This window comes from Armigeres subalbatus, chromosome 3 (assembly GCF_024139115.2).
Source record: "Armigeres subalbatus isolate Guangzhou_Male chromosome 3, GZ_Asu_2, whole genome shotgun sequence".
NCBI classification, from domain to species: Eukaryota; Metazoa; Arthropoda; class Insecta; order Diptera; family Culicidae; genus Armigeres; species Armigeres subalbatus.
Genome location: NC_085141.1, coordinates 86,393,803 through 86,406,371, shown reverse-complemented (window position 1 = coordinate 86,406,371; position 12,569 = coordinate 86,393,803). Strand labels below are relative to the sequence as shown.

Here is a 12,569-nt window from a genome sequence, read left to right as displayed (position 1 = left end):
AATTGCCAATTCAAACAAATACAATACGTAAGTAGTGATCGAATTCTATTTGTGGTCCAATTCGTGAGTGGTTCAAATATCTACTCCTTTCCTTGCATGAAACAGACATCTACTTAAGGTACTTATTATGCCCCTGGTTCAACCCTTCCCACCCTTCCATCTATAGAAGCATCGCTCGGTGTTTCCCATATAAATCCACCAATTAGATAATTTTGCAACTAAGTCCAAAACTTCGCTGTGCTTTAATTAGAAAATTACACTTCTCCGCCCTGCGCGCAGCAGCTGCGGCGTTAGTGCCAATCTAAGATGGCACGCAACCCGATGCCTATAATACCCGTACGTCCAATTTGGATTTGGCGTCGCTGTCGTGTTCACCGTTTGAGTGTGCTTCGTGCTGCTGCCGCACTAAAATAGTTCAAAAAAGGAAATCGATTTTTAATTGCGTCGTTTGGTCACCACACCACATACCTACCTACCTCTAGCAAAAAGCGCGCACGCTCACCTGCTGGTGGTTCCTAATTAAGACCCGCGGTGTGCGACTTGCTACCTCACCTACCTGCCACAGTGCCGCATAGCAGGTCGGATTCGGACAATCCGAAATATACAAAACATCGCACTGTTTTCGCTTTCGTTGCATTTTGCACATGCACGTGCGGTCGCTTCAGTTTTCGTTGGATAAGCCGGTAAGTTGAAGGGTAACTGAAAGGCGTTGTAGTTGGTAAAATAACGAAAAACACAAATAACACGAATTGATAATAACCGAAAGTACTGGAACAGTATCTAAGGGCGTTTTGTTATGATGAAAACTTTGTGTATCACAAAACAAGAAGAACCGAAAAAATAGCTTAAGTGATTCAATGACGATTATTTACATCAGTTAAATCGTTCATTTGCGTGCCTCTCAGTGCCTTCAACGGTTATAAGCTAACGAACAACCCTCTCGGGCCTCGACACATTTCGGCAAGTGTCTTTCTGTCTGTGTTGGAGGCGTTCAACAATAGAGCAAACCCTCTTCGAGTACGTGTTTCTTGTTTTGGCTGCACGGTAGGCACTTATGCCAGTTACTGTTTTACCCTCTGCTGGTCGCATTTTGCTTGGATTCCACCTTTTGTTTGTAAACAGTTGGCTTTCGCTAAACGAATAATGATTTTAATGATCGAGACTGGTGCTGGCTGTTACAGAAAAGGAAACAGCAAATTGCTGCCATAAACGAACTTTGTCATAGTCGTTATGGCTTGTTGTATGTTGACGGTTAAGTAGTGTGAGCTTCAACGCTAGTTAAGTGTGATGTGTTGTGCTCGTTGTTGAATCATTTTAATAGACCTTTTACTTGTTTTTTTAGTCTGTTCTCCAATTATAATATAGAATCAATGTTATTTAACAACTAGCTATCCCGGCAGCACGCGTGGGTTCGTATCCCATCCTCGTTTCCACAGTTAAGTAGTGTTCTTAGCCGATCACTATAGAAATAATTACACATCTGATACGTTCCAGCTCAAAAATCAAAAGAGAGCTCATAGTCATCTTTATTCCATATTTATATCATTTCCACATACCAATACAATTACTCATGTAAGGATTCAGAACATCATTCGTCATACAAAGTATTCGTCTATATCAACTGACGATGGAACACGAACTACGTTGGCAGAGAAAAATATCTTATTTTAAATAATTTGTTTGATGCTTGAGGATTTACTGAAATTGGAACCCAACAGAGGCTGGTCCAGGGGTTCGTTTCTGTTTATGGAGCTTCAGCAACAAATAAGATAAGTCAATACGAATCTGACCTGGACCCAGTTCAAGGCTAAAACAAGCAGCTGAATATATACAATCATGCAGCACTTACTCTCATTTCTGATAAAATCTTTTAATCGCAATCATTGATAGCAACCTACTCACAACTGCAACTAGAATGGTTCTGTTTTCAAGCTAGAGCGTGCGAGAAACGTTGTGGGAAAATGTCTAAAACCAGTTTGGCCGCTTGTACAAACATAAAAAAATATTATTAAAATTCCACGTGACATTTAATCTTTTAGCAAATGTGTGAATTCTTCTTCAGGAATATAAGGAATTGCTCCTTCTAAACTTTCAATTTCTGGTTGAATTTCCGGGAATTCCGGGAGAAAATCCTAAAGAGTTTTCTCAAAGATTTTTTGGGAAAAAGTTAATAGGAAATTCTGAAGGATTGTATCTTCATAAATTCCCAGTGGAATTTTCAGAGTTTTTTTTCAAAGGCGATTTCCGAAGGAGTTCTTGGAGTAATTTTCAGAATAATCCATGATAACTTTTTTTGAGGAATACCCGGATAAATTTCTAGAGGATTTTTCTAAAGGATCTAGAGTGTAAGGAAGAATTATAAGGACGAATTCCTGGGGGTGGGTGAAAGTTGTGTATGAAGCAATTCCATTTTGAAAGAAATTCAGAGTAAAGTTCAGGAGAGTTTACGAGGTAATTTTCGTAGAGTTCTCCAAGCAAAGAGTGTGCGGCTCCAAATGGCTAGAGCGAAATGTGATGACAGCAGCTCTCCGTCAGTGCGTGTGCACGCCATCGAGATCTGACCAGAAGAGGGCGAGTCATGGCTTGCTGCTCATCGATTGAGCTGAGCTGTTAATGTATAATCGCACGCTGGTGGTTTCTTACTCAAACCCCACATTCTCTTTCTTCTCTAATAAAAAAAGGCAAAAAATCCTCTTGCATAGGATGCAACGATTTGATATTTGCGCGAGACTAAGATGAATATTGTAACGAACAGAAGTAACGACTGAGGAAGAGGAAACCAGGAATGCAAGCACTTTGATCAATACGATGTTTACAAAAAAAAAAAGTTGAATGGGCGATTGACTCTTTCGAACCTTTTAAGTCACCTGGTATGCAGGGCTGGCATACTCCTCAGAGTAGTCGAAATGTGCGTGTCTTCTGCACTCCTCAAAAAGACCGCAGAGAGTGTGTTTCGCTTATCGCTCATTCTTTCTCTTCCACAACGCAGTGAGTCCTCTTTGTGTTTCTACTCTGCATCGAATGCATTTGTCAGACACGAAGTGTTGAGGATAAATGGTGAAATAAACACACCGTGTTCCTCAATGAGTTTTGACCAGGCTTCGGAATTCTCACTCATATGAATAAAAACCCAGGATTGATCCAAACAGCGGAGTGCAATTTTTCCACATTCTCCTTTGAGCAAGTGTTCTCACGCAATATTTTATCCGGATAGAAAGACGGGCGATAAACTCGCGAGCGCCGGCTTGCCGGATAATTTAATTTTGTGCCACCAAATTCTCCACCTCGCCACTTCTCCAGATAAGTTTTAAAAGCATATTCACAAAAATGTAGGTCCGCGACGGGATTCGAACCCAAAACAATTTTAAAATGTGTAAAGCGCCCACTATAACCACGCCACCACACGAACCGATTGAAAGCAAATAGAAAAACTGCTGTCTTGAACCTACTACTTATCGTGGCGCATCGTCGTATGCAATCAGTTCGGAGTAGCAAAGTAAACAGCATTTGATTTTCGCGAAACATGGGAAGAGGGATAACAATTTTTCGCACCACCGCTTGTGCCGGAGTTTATCGCACTGTAATTTATCCGGATAAAATGGATGGTGGAGCGATCTGTTGTCGCGTGAGTGAGTGAGAAATCCGAACCCTGGTTTTGACAAAACGGTGAATCAAACATAATGAAAATAAACATTGTCAAAGAAAATTAAACGTAGCTGTTGATACTATTTATGCGTAATAAGATATTTTTGTTTTTGCTGGCTTTTGAGATATCTGTAGGCAAAAGTATTTAGAAGCAATTGTACTACCAGCATTATTCCGCCCCACCTGCTTTAAAATAAGTTACTGACGAGACGATTTCTAAATACAATTTCCGTCAGGTAATCTTGGTAAATATAAAAAATTCGGAACAAAAACAGAAAACATTGAACTTATATAAAGTTCCATTATGCCCAATGTACGCCTGCTGTCTACAAGCATCAGAATAATGTTCACGGCCGTATAAAAGTTTTCACACAATTTAAAAATAAACAGTTTTAATTCCCCTTCCGTCTCCAGGCGAATAAAGGTTGCATGAAGAAGAAGAAGCCGAAAGATATTAGAAAAAATGGCTCGGGAAAGCACTCGGTGAAATTTATAAAACTCTTCTCACAAATTCTAGACATCAGTGCAATATCACAGAATAAAATTCAAAATCGAAATTATGTGTTTTAAAGCAATATAAGGAAAGTTCATTCCCGTACTGCTAACCGCATTTATCTAAATTGCTTCTAGAATTTTCGAGAAGCGTTTTAAAAATTTAACCGTTTGCTTTCCCGTGCCATTCTGTTCAAATATCATCAAATATCTTCTTCTTCTCCTTAATATTTTTTATTTAATCTTTATTCGCCAATTTAGCATGGAGCGCCAAACTTTATTAAAACCTCGTCCATTCTAACTGAGACGTTAGTTAACTAATGTTCAAAAGCGAAGTATGTTTGTGTTCCAAAAAATTTCAGCTAGCTTCATAGAAAACGAAATCGTTTCCAAGAATATTGCACTAAGTGGCACAACTTTGTGCTGGCCCAGCTCTCACCGGAATGATTCTCTCACTCTTCGTCTTCGTCCTCACTCACCGTGTTGGCTTTGTTACACGATGAGTATCAGCGTCACTCTCTGTGGTGTGTATTAAAATCTCCTCATTGTGCACAGTGTGTGAGGAAATGCCAGTGGTATGGATGGAATCTATCCGGCCCTGCTACAGAAGGCGAAACAGACTTTAACACCAATTCTCACTAATTACATCCCAACGGCTTGGAGGCAAGTAAGGGTAATTTTTGAGCATGAGCATGAGCATGAGCATGATTGACCGCCCACGGTTGCTACTCCGTTATTGCCTGGCCAGCTGTAATTACACAGAGAACCAACAGATGATGTTTGGGACTAACATCATCCTCAATGTGTAAAGACTGGTGACCCAATATAAAGCAATACCAGCGCCGGCTGTGTCCGAATGCAGGTGAATTAAATAATGGGTAGGAAAATGTTGACGTGATACTCGCTTTGATGAAAGCCGACGATTCATCTGCACTTCCACGAGAAATCATTGGGATGTTGGAAAATATGGGGTAGGTAATGTAGCGGGGTTCGTCTTGGTAAACGGCATGCTGTGTATAACGTGTAGTTTGACTATCGCGCACTAATTAGTTCAATTACTGACCGCACTAAGTAGAACAAAAAATCCGTGGTCTCGAGACCGTTCTGTTTTAAACAAACACGTCCGGTCGCGCACTTAATTATTTGAATAATTTACCGCACAAAGCAGAACAAAAATCTGTGGCCTCGAGACCGTTCTACTTTTTAAGTGAACTCTATTTCAAAAAACTCTTTTACTTTCATGGTATCGCGTTAAAAAAACTAATACAATGCAGGCCCGGTGGCTTCTGCATACTGAGGATCGCACTTCTACGACCGAGCCGACGCTCACTCAAGATCTGTATCAACTTTATTTTTGACCTGGATTGTGTGGAATTAAGAGGAAATCTCACACAATGTAAGCTTGGTAACTTTTGCAAACCGAGAAACGCGTAACTTGAACAGAATCGACGCGAACTTTAACACGATCTTTCAAGCACTATTCCACCAGGATTTAGGGTTAGAAATGGTAGACATTGGCTTATGTCATTTGTTCCGCAATGCAGTCAAAGAAATAGAATTCATGTACAAAATATTTTGTGTGATGAATCTAAATGTAATGAATACCAACAATTAATTAAATGAAAATAGTAAGATTCATCAATTTCGCATGAAGAAAATTATATGAATCAAAGCGGAAAAGGGTCTTATTATGTTTGTTTTATAGTTATGAGGTATAATCGAAATGCGATAATATCCCGCCCTCAACTCAATAACGGTTTTACAGTCAGCGCAGGCCACAAAATTTCCCCAAACATGCAATCAACCGGGCCTGGTTGTGATTAATAATTGCTTTGATATTTGTTTTTATAAGTGTTCTAGCTAGTTCTAAATAGCTACAACTAGTAAACACAGTACATTAGTTAAAATAAAATCCAAAGGAAAATCACACATATTTCGTTAAATAGATTCGACCTCACGAAAACAGTAGACTGTAAAGACACCTCAATGAAGTGGAGGAGACCTGTACACATCCACCGCCGAAATCGCATGTTGGCCAATCGTCTGTGAACATGGTCTGCTTGCCGCGCCTCCCAGATCATTCGCATCAGTACAGGTCTATGAAGCAGTAGGGCGCCCTCTCTACAGCGATCAGCTCTACATTTCTATGAGGGGCAACACTGAATTCCCACATATACGTCGACAGCTCCGGACCTGATGAAAATCTCTTTGGCTCCCCGTGTTGTCTAGGCCACACGATTTCTAAAAACTTGAGGCTTCACTCTTATTTCACAGGTTCACGGCCAAAACCGTATTTTCCGGCCAAAAATAATTTATCGAAATTGGGAAGTGACACTAGGAAAATCACAACCGCTCGCACACACAGACTGCTGCGATCTTTTTCGGAGGCAAGTAAGGGTAATTTTTATTCCAAAAGCCAAAAAAAAGATAAATCATCACCTAAAGTGTTTAGGCCGATAAGTTTGTCGTCTATTATGCTGAAAACTATGGAAAGAATAATTGATGAGCATATAAAATCATCATATTTAATCTCGAATCCCTTAAGTAAACATCAGCTTGCTTATCAGGAGGGTAAATCGTCAGTGACTGCATTACATTATTTAGTTACAAAAATAGAAAGATCTTTTGAAGCAAAATAAATTTCTCTTGCTGCTTTCCTAGACATTGAAGGAGCGTTTGACAACACTTCACACAATTCTATAGCAAAAGCTATAACGAAGCTTGGCTTCCACAAATACATTATCGAATGGATAAAGGCAATGTTGGTAAACAGGGAAATATCAGCTACCTTAGGATGCTCATCTATCACTATTAGAGCAGTCAAAGGGTGCCCTCAAGGAGGCGTGCTGTCACCTCTATTGTGGTCATTAGTAGTTGACGATCTTCTCACATGCTTGTCGAACCAAGGTTTCGAGATAATCGGTTTTGCGGATGATATTGTCATAATAGTTCGAGGAAAATATGACAGTATTATCGAAAACAGAATGCAAATAGCACTAAATTTTGTTGCTATGTGGTGTGATAGGAAGGGAGGAATATAAATCCATGTAAAACTACTATCATATACCCTTCACTAGAAGGAAAAAAATTCGATTAGAAAATTTAAAAATGAAAGGAACACTTTTGAAACTTTCGAATACGGTTAAGTATCTTGGAGTTATACTTGACAGGAAGCTCAACTGGAATGCACGTCTTGAACAAGCTATTAGCAAAGCGATAAATGCTCTTTGGATATGTAAACGGACGTTTGCTAAGCATTGGACCTAAAGCCGAAGATAATTCACTGGAGTTACTCAGCAACTGAAAGACCCAGAATTAACCATGCTTCATTGGTATGGTGGTCAAAAACAAAAGAGAAAAGAGCACAAAAAAAAATTGGACAGAGTTCAACGATTAGCAACTATCTCAGCAACTGGTGCAATGAGAAGTACACCATCGAAGGCGTTGGATTGCTTACTCTTTGTACTCCCTTTACATTAATTCATACATTTAGAAGCCGAGAAGAGTGCCCTAACGATCCGGCGATCAACGAACCTCTTGGAAGGCGACCTCACAGGTCATCTGAGTATTCTAAACATTATTAGAATAAACCCATTAGTAATAAACAACGAAGACTGGATGGGTAAAAAATATAACTTTGAACGTTTATTCCAGGTAATAAATCCTGGGCATAATGCTTGGGAAAACGGCGGTCTAAATCTATACGATCAGTATCAATAGTTTTCTACACAGATAATTAGAGACTGAACAATCAAGCAGGAGCTGGGGTGGCTGACATAGGGCACTGCACGGAAACATCTCTTTCTCTTTCGTTCCTCATAAATTTTGACGTTTACTGGCCTTGTTGTTTTCTAATTTCTTTGCAACGAGAAAGAGACAAAGCAGTCCGTGCAGTGCCCTATAGGGGCAGAAATCTCGATCCCCATGGGCAAGTAGCCTACTGTGTTTCAAGCTGCAACACACACGGAAGAAATAAACTACCCAATAGTGACTTTAATTCACCCAACCTCGAACATCCGTACGGGAAGCCAAAATTGAGTAAGTAGGGTCGAAGTAGTTTGCCTTTACTCCCATGTTAAAAAAGTACCCAACGGAAAATTTATTTACCCAAATGTAAGTTTAATTCACTCAATTTCGACCTCAGGTAATAAAACTCAAAATTGGCTTCCCGTATTGAACTGGCGTCGTTGGATTGTTTGGCTCTTTTGTTTTTGACAACAGAAGAAAGAGTGGATGAAAGGAAAGAGAAAAAATAACTCAAAAATAAGGTAAAAAAAATTCAACGCTGGGTACTTTTTTTCTTCCGTGCAAGCTATTTTGGAATGCTCTAATTTGTGTTTGCGACGCAAATACAGGCCTTCGAACATCTGCATTATGTCGGACAGTCAAGCCGCTTTGAATGCCATGAAATCAGCGACATGCACATCAAAACACGTCTGGGAATGTATAAATTGTCTTGTTGTAACCAAGTTACTTTATATTGGGCTAGTGGCCACTATGAAATTGATGGGAACGAGAGAACTGATAAATTGGCGAGACTCGGATCATCAAGCAGTATCTGTGGACCAGAACCATTTTGTGCATTATCACATATGCTTTGAAAAGGGTGCTAAAATGTGGATAACATCGAACATGGAAACAAATTGGAAACACACTCCTAATGCAAGGCAGTCCAAAAGGTTCATCACACCTAATATTTTTGTGAACGGAAAATCTTAGAGCTTTCCAAAAAAGATCTTAGAACATATGCGGGCGTAATAACAGGTCATTGTCAGAGCCATTATCACTTGAAGCAACTGAAAAAATTCAAGATGATTCATGTCGATTCTGTGGGGTGGATAAAGAAGACTCGGAACACATTTTATGCCATTGCCCGGCAATTTCCAAAAAAATAAAGTTCTTCAACTAAGGGCTATTATAACCCTATGAAGTTTGGAGAATAACACCCAATCTGGTGGTGCAGTTTATTAGAAATGTACTACCAGACTGGGAAAAGGTTACGAGTCACATTTGACGGTCATTCTAAATAGTGGCTTGACATTGTGATAAAGCCATATTAAAAAGGGGAATACATCACAATAGATCAAAAAACTGGCCACAGTGGTAACGATACCTAACACGAAAAAAAAAGATGAACATTGAGCATGTTGCATTTGAGAAACAGATTAATTCCAATTGGGCAATGAGAAGACCTTTCGGAATGATTTACCACCAGCAGTGCGTCGTCTGTTTCTTTCCGTACTTCGATGAATTGAGATTGTGGTAGTGCAACAATCGAGAAATACCACACACATAAATTAAAAAATACGAATTTATGTGTTCCCCCTTAACAGCTGAACCCCAATATAAACCTGTCTTAACATCGTAATTTTCATTCGCAAAACAACGATATGGAAGTCAATAGATTGTATCGTTTAAATGTTGAATTAAATTGATACCTAGTGTTATGATATTGATCTCTCAAGAAACATTATAGATTGCAGCAATAATATTAACATCTTATTCCGTTCATTTGATCCAACTTTCAGCCTCGTGTATAGTAACACCATCAAGTTGACCTTCGACATATCGATGTTGAACTACACAGAAAGAAATAATGAAAAGTAATCGACGCGTAAATAATAAAGACGTGGAAAACTACACTATTCTGGGCGTACATGAATCTTTTCCAACAAGTTCGCCCTAAATGTATGCAATTTACATAGCATTATGACACTTATTCGTATAAAAAGTGTCATAATGCAATACAAATTGCATACATTCAGGTGAAAATATTGTTTAAATTTACGCTCTTTTAGGCATTCCCTTTATGTGCATTACTTTCGTGTAAATTTCAACAACTTTTTCTATCTGTGTACCGAACAACCGCCTAGAAAATGATATTTATCTAGAATTTAGCTGAAATATCATACTTGAATGAGATATCATACTTAAATTTGATACTATGTCAGCGAATTTCAAAATAGACTTCAGGATAATATAATTTTGCCTTCCAAACACCCCTTTTGTAGCATTCGTTAGTTTTCCATATATCCAAGATTCCGTTAAAACTAGCTTATCTGGTAGTCTCATGTAAACTGAAGCTGCCTAGTGTATACATTTCTGCGCCTTGAGGTATTCCGAACCACAAGCCAATGTTACTATTTTTACGTGCCTTGCGATTTTACAAACCACAATCCATTTTCCAGCGGTCTTCCAGACGCGCTTTGTTGCAATACAAACTACCTTGCCTTGTGATTTTTTTTACCAAAAAAATAGCCTGACAGGATTGTCAAATGCGGCTCCAAATGTCTGGAGCAAAATGTGATGACAGCAGCTCTCCGTCAGTGCGTGTGTACGCCATCGAGATCTGACCAGTAGAGGGCGAGTCATGGCTTGCTGCTCACCGATTGACACGCTGAGGTATTAACGTATAATCGCACGCTGATGGTTTCTTAATCAAACCTCACAAAGAGGTCTTGGAGGAGTTTATGGAGGAACTCCAGGGAAAACTCCAGGTGTAATTCCTGGAGAAACTTCCCTAAGAATTCCTGGCGGAACTTCCGGAAAAATTACTGGAGCAAGTTCCGGAAATTAATCCTGGAGGGACTTTCGGAGGAATTCATGGAAGGACTCCCGGATGAGTTCTAGGAGGAACTTCCGGAGGAGTTCCCGAAGTAGAGGTGTAAGCCGGTTCAAAAATCCTCGGCGGCGGCGTTTTTCATAATTTTGTTCGGTGGCGGCGGAGTTTTCGGCGTCACGCCGAAAGTCAATTTAGCCGGCAGAAAGTCATTTTATTTTTTTATTTTTTTCATAAAAAAACAACTTTGGATTTTTTTTTGAACATTTTCAAGCCAGTAAAAGGAAAATATTTTGAACTTCGACGGAAAAACCTGTTGAACTTCCTCAAAAGTATTTCCAAAACAATAGTTTGGAAATTATTTTAGGATTTTTCACGGGAAGCTGTTTAGAATTTTCTAGGAAAACTGTTTGAAATTTCCATGAGAAATTTTTCAAAAATTCCACGGGAAATTCTTCCAAATTTCTACTGGAAAGTGTTCAGAATATCCATGAAAAAACCTTCGGAATTACTGTTGGATATTGTTCGAAATTTGCATAGAAAATTCTTCAAAATATCCACAGGAAACCAGATCCACAGGATCTCCACGCGATTTTTCAATTTCTCTTATGAAGTTCCACTAAAATTCTTTAGAAAAATTCTTCATACAATCAACATATTTTTTTTTTAATTTTCGCGTAAAACTTTTCGGTATTCGAAAGGTTTTTTTTTAATTGCGGGAATTTCGTCGTATTGTGCATAATAAACTCTTCTGCAATTTCATGGAAAATTATTAAAATAGAAGAAGGGTTGTTAGACTATAAAATCATTCGAAGGAAAGCCATCTGGCCAGATAACACGTTAAGTCGGGAGTCATCTAACCGAATTTCATTTGGTTGAAATGATCAAAACGGTTATTAGATCGAGAACAGTTTGGCTGAAAACTTCATTTGGCCAAAGCGTTTGCCCTACACTGCCGCTAACCGCAAGTCGAGCACATCTGTATATGGAGGCCCATATACAGATGTGCTCGACTTGCGGTTAGCGGCAGTACAGGTCGTATGGCCGAATAGGTCGCCTGGCCAAAAATGCCGTTATGCTGAAATGGTCGTTTGGCTGAAAATATAATTTGCCCTAACCGTAGGACCCGCCAAAAACGAATTTGCTGATATGATCGAAATGTTAAACCGTTTAGCCAAATGACATTCTCGGTAAAATGGCTTTTCTGCCAATCGACCTTTTCGGCCTTCTCGGGCAAAGTATCATTTCGGTATACGGCAGTTCCGGTCAAACAACTTATTTGGCCACTTTTTCGACCAAATGACCAATTCGGCCGAATGACATTTTCAGCCGTATGTACATTTTTAGCCAGATGGGTTCCGACCATATGACAAATTCGGAACACCTTTCGGCTTTGTGGCGTCCACCTAAATGGCCCTTCCCGTCGTTAGGCCGAAAGTCATTCGGTGGAAAAACATTTGTTCGAATGCCACTTGACCGAATAACATATTAAGCTGAAAGTCATCTAACCGAATTTCATTCGGATGAATTGAACGTTTGTCCGAAACGGTTATTATGTCGATAACGGTTTGGCCGAAAATGTTATTTGGCCGAAAGTGACGTGCCAAGCCGAATTTTTGTAATTTGCCCGAATGAATTGTTTGCCTCAACAGGTCAATTGGCTGAAAATGCCGTTGGTGTGAAATGGTCGTTTGGCCGAAATTATCGTTTGGCCGAAAATGTCGTTTTGTAGAAATGGTCTTTTGGAGGAAGAGATATTTGGCTTGAAAATGTCCTTTCTGCCTAACATCTATTTGGGCAAACGGCATTTTGGCTAATTGTCTTATTCGGCTAAACGACTTTTTAGACAAACGACAAAAAGGCCAGCCAAAGA

General features: G+C 39.4%; 1 protein-coding gene and 1 long non-coding RNA gene across 2 annotated transcripts in view; one reads left to right on the top strand and one right to left on the bottom strand.

The window, feature by feature from the left end:
- LOC134225681 (uncharacterized) overlaps window positions 1-12,569 on the top strand; it is a 153,732-nt gene that overhangs the window by 8,233 nt on the left and 132,930 nt on the right. The window lies entirely within an intron of this gene.
- Window positions 90-924, bottom strand: LOC134226982 (uncharacterized). Its single transcript, XR_009983594.1, has 3 exons — window positions 761-924; window positions 477-699; window positions 90-405 (listed from the first exon to the last, which is right to left on the bottom strand). It is a non-coding gene; the product is annotated as an uncharacterized LOC134226982 (long non-coding RNA).